The sequence below is a fragment of the Penaeus chinensis genome, chromosome 19 (assembly GCF_019202785.1).
Source record: "Penaeus chinensis breed Huanghai No. 1 chromosome 19, ASM1920278v2, whole genome shotgun sequence".
NCBI classification, from domain to species: Eukaryota; Metazoa; Arthropoda; class Malacostraca; order Decapoda; family Penaeidae; genus Penaeus; species Penaeus chinensis.
In genome coordinates, this window is record NC_061837.1 from 23,070,954 (window position 1) to 23,080,953 (window position 10,000).

The window sequence follows — 10,000 nt, forward strand, 5'->3', positions numbered from 1 at the left end:
CTTTACCATAATGCTGTGTAACCTTTGATCTACTTCGGCAATTACCATTGAAACTAAGCACAATCTGTTGTGCAAGGAACTGGGTAATGTTATTCATACTTGTTGAAATTCAATCAGCTTCAGAAAACAAAAATGAACTTTCATCATGTTGCATATTATTTCATTTCTGGTTTTACATCAGAGCTGCAACACTATAGAATGACTAAATACAAGATTGCTGTAGGTGAAAACCAAAGCCCATTTCTGTACATATGTTGAAAAGGGAAACTACAATTTTGATATGATATCCCATCTTTTCACTAAATATACTTTAATGATTATTATTCAGTTCACTATTTAAAGAACCACCAGTTAAGGAGCTTTTTTGGTGGGCCAAAAAAATATACAGGGTTGTCCACAGTGCTTTTCATTGACATTACTATACTCATGTTCATTGCATGACTATTAGAGGTACTTTTTCCGAAAGAGGGAGGAAGTTAAGAAGAGGGAAAAAGGGTAGAAGAAAGGTAGAGAGGGGAGAGGGAGGGAGGAGGAGAGAAAGAGGGGAGAGGGAGGGAGGAGGAGAGAAAGAGGGGAGAGAATGAGAGAAGAGAAAGAAGTTGGGGAGAGGAAGAGGAAGAAGGGAAAGGGAAAGAGAAGGAAGAGGGAGAAGAAAAGTGGGGATTGACACAGACAGTAATTAGAGATACATATATAAGCAAAGGAATGAGAGAAGAGCATGAGAGAGAAGTCATAACATTTAATGGATACTCAAACAGCAACAAGAACTTCCCTTTGTAATGCTTGCAACAGAACAGAAGGCCATAGAACAAATTATAAATGCCACTCTCCTTCACAGTTAAAGCCATTCAGTTCCAGCCTAAGCCAAAACTCAGTTGAAATAATCTAAATGAGTCAAGCAATTAAGGAAAAATTAGGAAATTGATACAAAGCCCAACTAAACATGCTAATAGTCAATGAAATTTGAAAACCAAATCTCCAAATTTTAAAAGCAAAAATAAGGTATTGCACTATTGCTAGATGTTACTCTATCTCCATTAGTTCACAGAATTGCTGTACATATACTGGCTAACAAAATTATATCTAACTTTCCACTTGGCCTGATATTTATAAAGTAATAACAGTAATACTAGCAGTACTATTAGATGTAGTATTGAAAGTAGTAGCAGTGGTAGTATGAGTAATAATAGAGTAACAAATAGAAATAGCACTATTAGTAATTATATTAGAAACATTAGCAGAAAAAATAAAATATTAGAGAAGCCATAGTAGAAACAGAAACAGTAAGCATAGTATTGCCTACGTGGAACTTAACCATCATGCTATAAGACTATGGAATTAACTAGAAACCAGAGGCCAGTGAGATCTAACTGGGAATAGCACAATGTTAGATGTTCTATGGTGTTGATGCCACTTTAGACTTTAAAACAAGCTAGTAGAAGGGAAAGGTGATGAGAAAGGAGCAATAATAATAATATAGCTGCCACTTTAGACTTTAAAACAAGCTAGTAGGAAGGAAAAGGTGATGAGAAAGGAGCAATAATAATAATAATAACTATGACTTTTAACTAATAATAACTACTAAAAGTAATAGTAGTATTTGTAATAGTAAATATTTCAGTATAAGTATTATATGAACAATTTCAGTATAAGAGTTATATGAACAATTGTAGTTATAGTAAGTAATTATAAGTAATGATAACAGTAGTGGGAATAATAGTTATTGCTGTTGTAATAACAATACAACAGCACAATAATCATATTAATGATTAATATTAAAATAATCAAAACCTTAATGACAGTTATGATCATATTATATAATGGTAACATGAAAACATTATTAATAATGGTGATGATGATAGCAATAGTAATGGTAAAAGTAGTAGTAGTATAACTCTAGAGTAGTAGTAATAGCCGTAATTGTATAACTGTATAGTAGTAGTAGTAGTAGTATCTAACTCTACAGATGTGGTAGTAGTTATTGTAGTATAATAGTAGTAGTAGTAATAATGGTTAAAATGATGATGATAATAATAATAATAATAATAATAATAATAATAATAATAATAATATTAATGCCAATAATTACTAAATAATTACAACAATAGTGATAATATCAATAATATTAACAATAATAATAACAATAATAACAATAGTAATAATAATAATAATAATAATAATAATAATAACAATAATAATAATAATAATAATAATAATTATAAAACAACAATAATATCAGTATTTACAAAAAAAAAAATAATGAAAGGAGTTATAATCATCATAATAATAACAGTTACCATTAATCATAACAATAATCAACAAAATATCATTACAATAAGGATAACAACGAAACTGACCATGAAAAAAATCAACGACACTAACACAGATAAATAAAAAACAAATAGCGTGGAGTTTTGAGGGCGGGAAAACTCATTTTCTCCGTCTTAAAGAAAGCTTCAATGGAACTAGGCTTCAACAGGCTGAGAATTTGCCCGAGGGAAATGTTGTCAGGCAGCCGGGAGAGAAGAAACGAGAAGGATTCCACATGTTAACTTCACCTATTGAAAGGAAAAAAAAAGAGAAGAGAAGAGAAGAGAAGAGAGGAGAAGAGAAGAGAAGAGAAGAGAAGAGAAGAGAAGAGAAGAGAAGAGAAGAGAAGAGAAGAGAAGAGAAGAGAAGAGAAGAGAAGAGAAGAGAAGAGAAGAGAAGAGAAGAGAAGAGAAGAAAATAAAATGAAATAAAATAAAATAAAATAAAAGAGAAGAGAAGAGAAGAGAAGAGAAGAGAAGAGAAGAGAAGAGAAGAGAAGAGAAGAAAATAAAATGAAATAAAATAAAATAAAATAAAAGAGAAGAGAAGAGAAGAGAAGAGAAGAGAAGTGAAGGCGAAAGAGAAGAAGAGAAGAGAAGAGAAGAGAAGTGAAGAGAAGAGAAGAGAAGAGAAGAGAAGAGAAGAGAAATGAAAAGAAAAGAAGAGGAAAGAAAAGAACAGAAAAGAAAAGAAAAGAAAAGAAAAGAAAAAAGAGAGAAAAGAAGGGAAGAGAAGGGAAGGGAAGGGAAGGGAAGGGAGATGAAGGGAAGGGAAGGGAAAGGAAGAGAAGAGAAGAGAAGAGAAGAGAAGAGAACAGAAGGGAAGGTAAGAGAAGAGAAGAGAAGAGAAGAGAAGAGAAAAACTAAAAGAAAAAGAAAAGAAAATAATAATTATAGTAATAAAAAAAAATAATAATAAAAAAAAAAATCCAACTTCTCCATCCAAGCTAGTCTATGGCTCCTATTGAATCATAAAACTAAAAGAAAAGCAACAGGAGAGAAAAATGCCGTCTCTTTTATATTCAAATGATAAACAGTTTCCTAACCATTGGTCTTCTTTCTCTGTCCTTCGAGAATAATCCAAAAGTTTGATAAACAATAACAAATAATTTATATTGCACTATACAAGCAAATAAAATATTTCTGACTGTTTCTCTGTAATTCGAGAAAAATCCAAAAATTTGATAAACAATAACAAATAATTAATTAATAGAAGATAATAAAAATAAAAATGATAATTACATTCCTAAATGGATTATCTAAAACCAGCAAAGAAAAGAAAAGAAAAGAGAAGAGAAGAGAAGAGAAGAAAAGAGGAGAGGAGAGGAGAGGAGAGGAGAAGGGAAGGGAAAGGAAGAGAAGAGAAGAGAAGAGAAGAGAAGAGAAGAGAAGAGAAGAGAAGAGAAGAGAAGAGAAGAGAAGAGAAGAGAAGAGAAGAAAAGAATAGAGAAGAGAAGAGAAGAGAAGAGAAAAACTAAAAGAAAAAGAAAAGAAAAATAATAATTATAATAATAATAAAGATAAAAAAATAAAAAAATCCCACTTCCACATCCAAGCTAGTCTATGGCTCCTATTTAATCAATAAAACCCATTGGTCTTCTTTCTCTGTCCTTTGAGTATATTCCAAAAGTTTGATAAACAATAACAAATAATTAATTAATAGAGGATAATGAAAATAATAATAATAATTACATTCCTAAATGAATAAACTGAAACCAGCATCAACATTATTTCCAAATCCTCGCAAAGGAGTACTCACAGTATATTAGTCAATAAAACATAATATTGCCATTTATTTTAAAACAATTCGGCCAAGTTAACATCCAACGTATTATTTATATTCAGGAGTTAACCACACAACTACCATACTCTTCTTGCAGCAGTTTTTTAAACCTCAAAATCCATAATCTGACAGAAAAGTTTCATCTTAGCCTTTTAATTATGAGAAAACCAGACACCTTTTCCCCCTCTGAACGATAACCTGAGCTTATGCCTAGCTCCAGAATATAAAAACAAAAATCACAAGTTACCCCAAGATAGACAAACCAATATGACACATACCAGGGTGTCTTTAAATGTATGCCTAAAATTATCAGTGCCGGGTGTCACAAAACCTATGAAACATTCCTTTACCAAACACCGAGGAAAAGCATTTTTTACGATTGGGGATGTGCACCAGTTACAATGAAATTCTATCTTCCGTAATTTTTGGGTTAATTCATTTTATGACTTCTTATGTCAAGACAAATCATGGGGACAGAATTAACATAACTATTTCTTTGGGATGTAATGGATATAAAAGGATAAAAACAGGTAATACAGGTAAATAAATACAAAATGTAAAAGCCACATGAGTTCTAAATGAGCTTAAAATGGATTTACCTTTCTGAACTACTGGATGTATATTAAAGGATCACAGTACTTTGATTGATATTATCGGAAACTAAAATAGCCATTGTGAAATAAACATATATAAGAAAAAGAAATTAAGTATATAATTTATTAAATATACAGATATGGCATAAAAATAAATGACAGACTCAAAATTTGATACTTACTTCCAATATAAATTAATAATTCTTAAAAAAAAAAAAAAAAAAAAAAATTGTTAGCTTTACAGGATTATCCTTTTCTCAGTTAAATCCAAACTAAAAAAGTCAGTCAATCAACTACTACTTATCTGTAAGCTGACAATCTGATCACAATCCCCTTTGGACTTTGATAAAAAGAAATTTGCACCAATATTCCCTAACATATCTTACCTCCAACAAATCCACATCTGTATTACCAAAGCACCTATTTCTAAGGCTATAGAGAGAGTGCAAGAGTAAAACTCCAGGGGGTGGGGGGGGTGGGAGGGGGGAAGATAGCAATACAGCTTAGTACCATTCATTCATTCAAGATAACCACAGATTAAGCTATAATCTATTCTCTGACAATGTAGACCTCTTCTTAGACCTCCCTTAATCCTATCAACAAATACATCATAATACACGCAAGTATTCAGGACAAGAACCTATCCCCCTGCAATGCAACAGATTTTACTGCATGAATATCTGATACCCTTCACAGATTAGCAGACTTAGATTTTCTTTCATTGAATATTCTCAACTGTTCAAACCTATTAAGAGTTACTAATTATCATACTAACAGGTATTTATATTATACAAAACACTTTTCATTAATAGAATATGTAATGACTTCATGTTCTATACTCTTTGACAATCTAAAAAGTTAATTACATAAAACTAACTACTCCCAATTTCTTATTTCATATCATATTGTATTATGTACCTTTTTACCCAATATCTGATGTGAATTGTAAAAATATAAACTAGATAAAAATGACAAAAAAAAAGAAAAAATTATCCTGGAATGATAACCTTCCTGGATGGTTGAATTTGTGTTACTTTAGGTATTAAATCGCTCATAAAAAAACATTTGTTAACAATTCTTATATAACCAATAAGTTATTTAAAGGAATAATGACAGCTTCAAGATGAAAAGGAGAAGTGTCTTGTATCTTGTACTTTCAAAAAAACAACTCCAATTTAGAACTACATAAATGATAATGTGGCCTACAAGCAGTAAGTACAAACTAAGAGTTAATCTACAATGGATAATTAATAAGTTATCAAATTTAACAAAGACAATATAAGTTGTTTAATATAAAAGAGATGTGAATCCATTTGTACATACAAAATAAAGTAATATCAATGGCAAATAAAATGCTTAATAGAATATTTATACACAGCTTCCATCTTTGTATTAAACGGATCTCTTAAAAAAAAAAAAAAAAGGATATCAGAAATCATATTTAATGATAATAATATGTACTATAGTTGCTGACCCTTTTCATGGTACCCTGTATGTCCATGTAATATGTGATTCACAGCAACATTTCTCTATAAAACGTAATGCTTTCAAGCCATTAATAAGTGGTTCTCTTAGGGTCAAATGATGATTAGTGAAGCCGAGGGAAAGGATATATATTGTTTTATCAGAGCCATATATTTATGTGTCTGTTACTTATATATGGAAACCAATTAGGGAAATTCAGCACCTCTATGCAGTCTGCATTGTGTTTTGGGCTACAAATAGATCATAAAACAGTAGATAAAAAAACCCAGAATAAATGAGATTCTAAGTACATAAATTCTGACAAAACATTTCTGGAAGTGGTATTCCTGGAGACAAGAATTTTACTTTTAACAGATTTTGTATGAGAGAACTGGATACTGACTGTCCCATTTGCATAACCAATACTTTCATCTTATTGTTTAAAAGCAAATATTGAGAAGTATTTTTGTGAATAAACGCAATAGAAATTGGCAAAAGCTTGAAAAAAAACAGGCTTACAGGTAAATATGAATATCTGTACATTGGCTAAACATTGTGGACAGTTGAGTAGCTTTCATAATATTTCATGTTTCTTGAGATACATATAATAAAACACAGTTCTCAGATTCCTATATTTTATACTGTTAATACTTCTAAATTTCACTGTTTACCAAGGCTACTTTACAAGAACTGGCCAAATGTTCATTAACATTCTTTGTCAACTTACTCTAATACCATTTTGGTGAGGAACTCAGTAAATTTAAAGGAAATTTTGCATAAACTTAAGGCATTTCTTCTAAATATACTATCGAGAAATTAATCAGCTCGCCCTTCTGATACATCATTATTGTCCTTCAGGATTTCAAATCAATGAAAAATAAACAAACTACTGTCAATTTCTTCTGATCTCATCTGAATCCATATTGCACTGTACAAGCAAATAAAATATTTCTGACTGTTGAGCCATGAATGATTAATGGTTAATGGTTAGAAGAAATAAATGTGCTAGACATCAAAGGTCATATTGCCCTATGATAAGGTATTGTAGCAAAAAGGGTGGAAATAAATCAATGATCAGGATAAGATGTGTTAGATGTCAAAGGTCATAGAATGCTGTAAAAGAGAATATTAGTGAAAAGGGTATAGAGGGGGAGTAAATGGAATAGAGTGGTGATTTGTAAAAGGATGTGGTTAAAGATATAGGGCGATCAGATCAAATGGAGAGCATGTGTCTGAGGAAGGGAGAATAACACTGTATGGGAAAACTGCAAAAGAGCTATTATGAAACAATCAAAGGGTAATACATTAAGAAACAATAGATGTGGAAGTAGGAGAAGAATACTGAGAATGAAATAAGGAAACAGGGGAAGGTGGTGAAGTATCGGGAAGAATGAGGAGAGATCCACAGAAGGACATTATTTTAACTTAAGGGAGTCAGGCGAGCATCTAAGTGGGGGCAGTAAGGATAGTGGGGAAGGAAGGTCAAGCCACAAAATATCAAAACAGAAAATCATTTTTCTTTCCAGCTGGGCCTATTTTCTTTACAGAAATGCTGATATCCAAATGACATCAAATGCAAAATATAAGAGAAAGTTTGAGAGATACAGTGCATTACACAAACTTTTTAAAAATATTTATCTTAATATTTAGGGAAATAAATAATACAACCACTATAAAATATGAAAATAATAGATTTTTTTTTTTTTTCTTTAATTCTTATATATCTTCTTGTGTTAATTCTTGCAGTTGCAGAAGTTTAAAGGCATCTAAAAACTTCATTTTACTTTTCTCTGTGTTTCTGCATGGATATAAGCCAAAGCAACAAAATATTGCTAAAGTTTTGAAGCTACAAGCATTCACTTTAGTGTCATGTTCACATTATAATGATTGTGGGAAGAAAAAAAAATAACTTAGTCAAACAGATATATAAAATTTTGGCCTTACATTTAGTCATTTACACCCCTATTATTTATATATATATACATATATTTATATATATATATATATTTATATATATATATATATATATATATATATATATATATATATATATACACACATATACACACATATGTATAATGATTGACAAGTACATTACTGAATATTATGCTTTTACCACAGATATAAATACAAAGTCTAAGATAAATCACATTATCAACATTTGAAGATGCATCAGTCTTACTTATATGATCTGTAAGTAACTCACCTTAAGATAAAAAAGGAAAAAAATAGGTAAAACAAAAGCAAAAGAGATATATGAACAAAAATATACACTTTTTGTCAGTTAAGCCATAATCATCTACTAATGGCATCTTAACAAAAATAAAGAGTACCAAAGAACTATTACACCTACAATAAATCCTATATAAACTTAAGGTCCAGTTTCACCTCTATTGCAAATACCCCTTCCATCTCTACCTTAATGGTAACCATTCTCTTTCTCTCTCTATTTCTCTCTCTCTCTCTCTCTCTCTCTCTCTCTCTCTCTCTCTCTCTCTCTCTCTCTCTCTCTCTCTCTCTCTCTCTCTCTCTCTCTCTCTCTCTCTCTCTCTCTCTCTCTCTCTCTCTCTCCTTATGAAAAACTCACTGTCATCTGTAGTTGGATTCTATTAGAGGTTCTGGGTTGTCATGACAAATCTTGGCAGTCATATCCTCGAGAGGTTCAAACTACTCCTGGGGAACGAGGTCGAACTCAGCCATGAAGTAATAAAAATGCTTGTGCTGATGCGGGCTTCCTGAAATAGGGAAAACAGGGCTGACTTTATGTACCAAGACCATTTCCTATTAAAATGTCTTTAGGTGAGTTATGTATTATGTATGCTTGACATTCTATTTTGCATATGTTGTGCTTTCTGCTTGACTCATACTAAAATTCAATCAATCAGAAATAGTTTAAACTCAACATGAATTCAACAACCATGCAATAAAAAATGCAAGAAAGACCAGTGCTAAAATGTCTTTAAAAGTACTAACAGCCCCTCAAAGCAGAAATTGTCTGCAGGTGAAAGTACGAACAGTGGGAGCCACTAAATAGTAAAAATTTGAGTAGGATCCTTGGTTATACTATCATTTATTCTTCTTTTTGAAATAGTAACACTAGAAGTACTACCGTCAGTTTTCCAGAAACCTTTATTGTGATTGCAATGAATGGTATTTTCATACACAAAGATGTATAAATGGAGGGCAGTCACATGGCATAAAATTACCAGCAGTACCTCACAAATTTCTGTAATCAATAAGATACACTTTCTAGGGTAATATATGCGAATAACAATCACTTATAATCTATAACAATCATTTATATCCTAACACTCTTTTACATATGAAATACATAATCATATGGTAATGCTAACCAACAAAAAATGAACCCAAAATATCTTAAAAACCAGTGCAAAAAAAAACCTTACAGCTCCAATAGCCACAATGCAGTTAAAGTGACGTGATGGATAAATACATAGACAAAAACATAAAAAAAACGTGTAAAAATCTTCTTACACAAAGGAATGAAGGATTTTGGGCACATCTGGGAAAAAGAACAAAACAAAATAATTCCTTGATAATTACTGGGACATTATAAAATGCAATCTGCTTCAAATGATCATTAAATTAATTATATGAGCAATATTCACAGCTTGTCAAAGGATCTTGGAAAGCTTTATAACTTTAAGGAAATTGCTAAGTTATGGGAACAAAGTATGTGATGATCATAAATCAAAGAAATCTAATAAACTTAATAATAATAATAATAATAATAATAATAATAATAATAATAATAATAATAGTAGTAGTATAAATCATGATGATGGTAACAGTTATTATAGCTAATCATTATTATTATAATAATAATAACA

General features: G+C 30.9%; 1 protein-coding gene across 3 annotated transcripts in view; it reads right to left on the bottom strand.

The window, feature by feature from the left end:
* LOC125035230 (protein O-linked-mannose beta-1,2-N-acetylglucosaminyltransferase 1-like) overlaps positions 1 to 8,857 on the bottom strand; it is a 26,326-nt gene extending 17,469 nt beyond the window's left edge. For 2 of the 3 annotated variants that reach the window (XR_007115748.1, XM_047627487.1), the window contains exon 1: positions 8,737 to 8,838. The gene's annotated coding sequence lies outside the window, so the exon portion shown is untranslated. Of the gene's footprint in view, positions 1 to 8,736 lie in introns of all 3 variants that reach the window. The other variant, XM_047627489.1, reaches the window with a different exon arrangement.
* Positions 8,858 to 10,000: the final 1,143 nt, after the last annotated feature.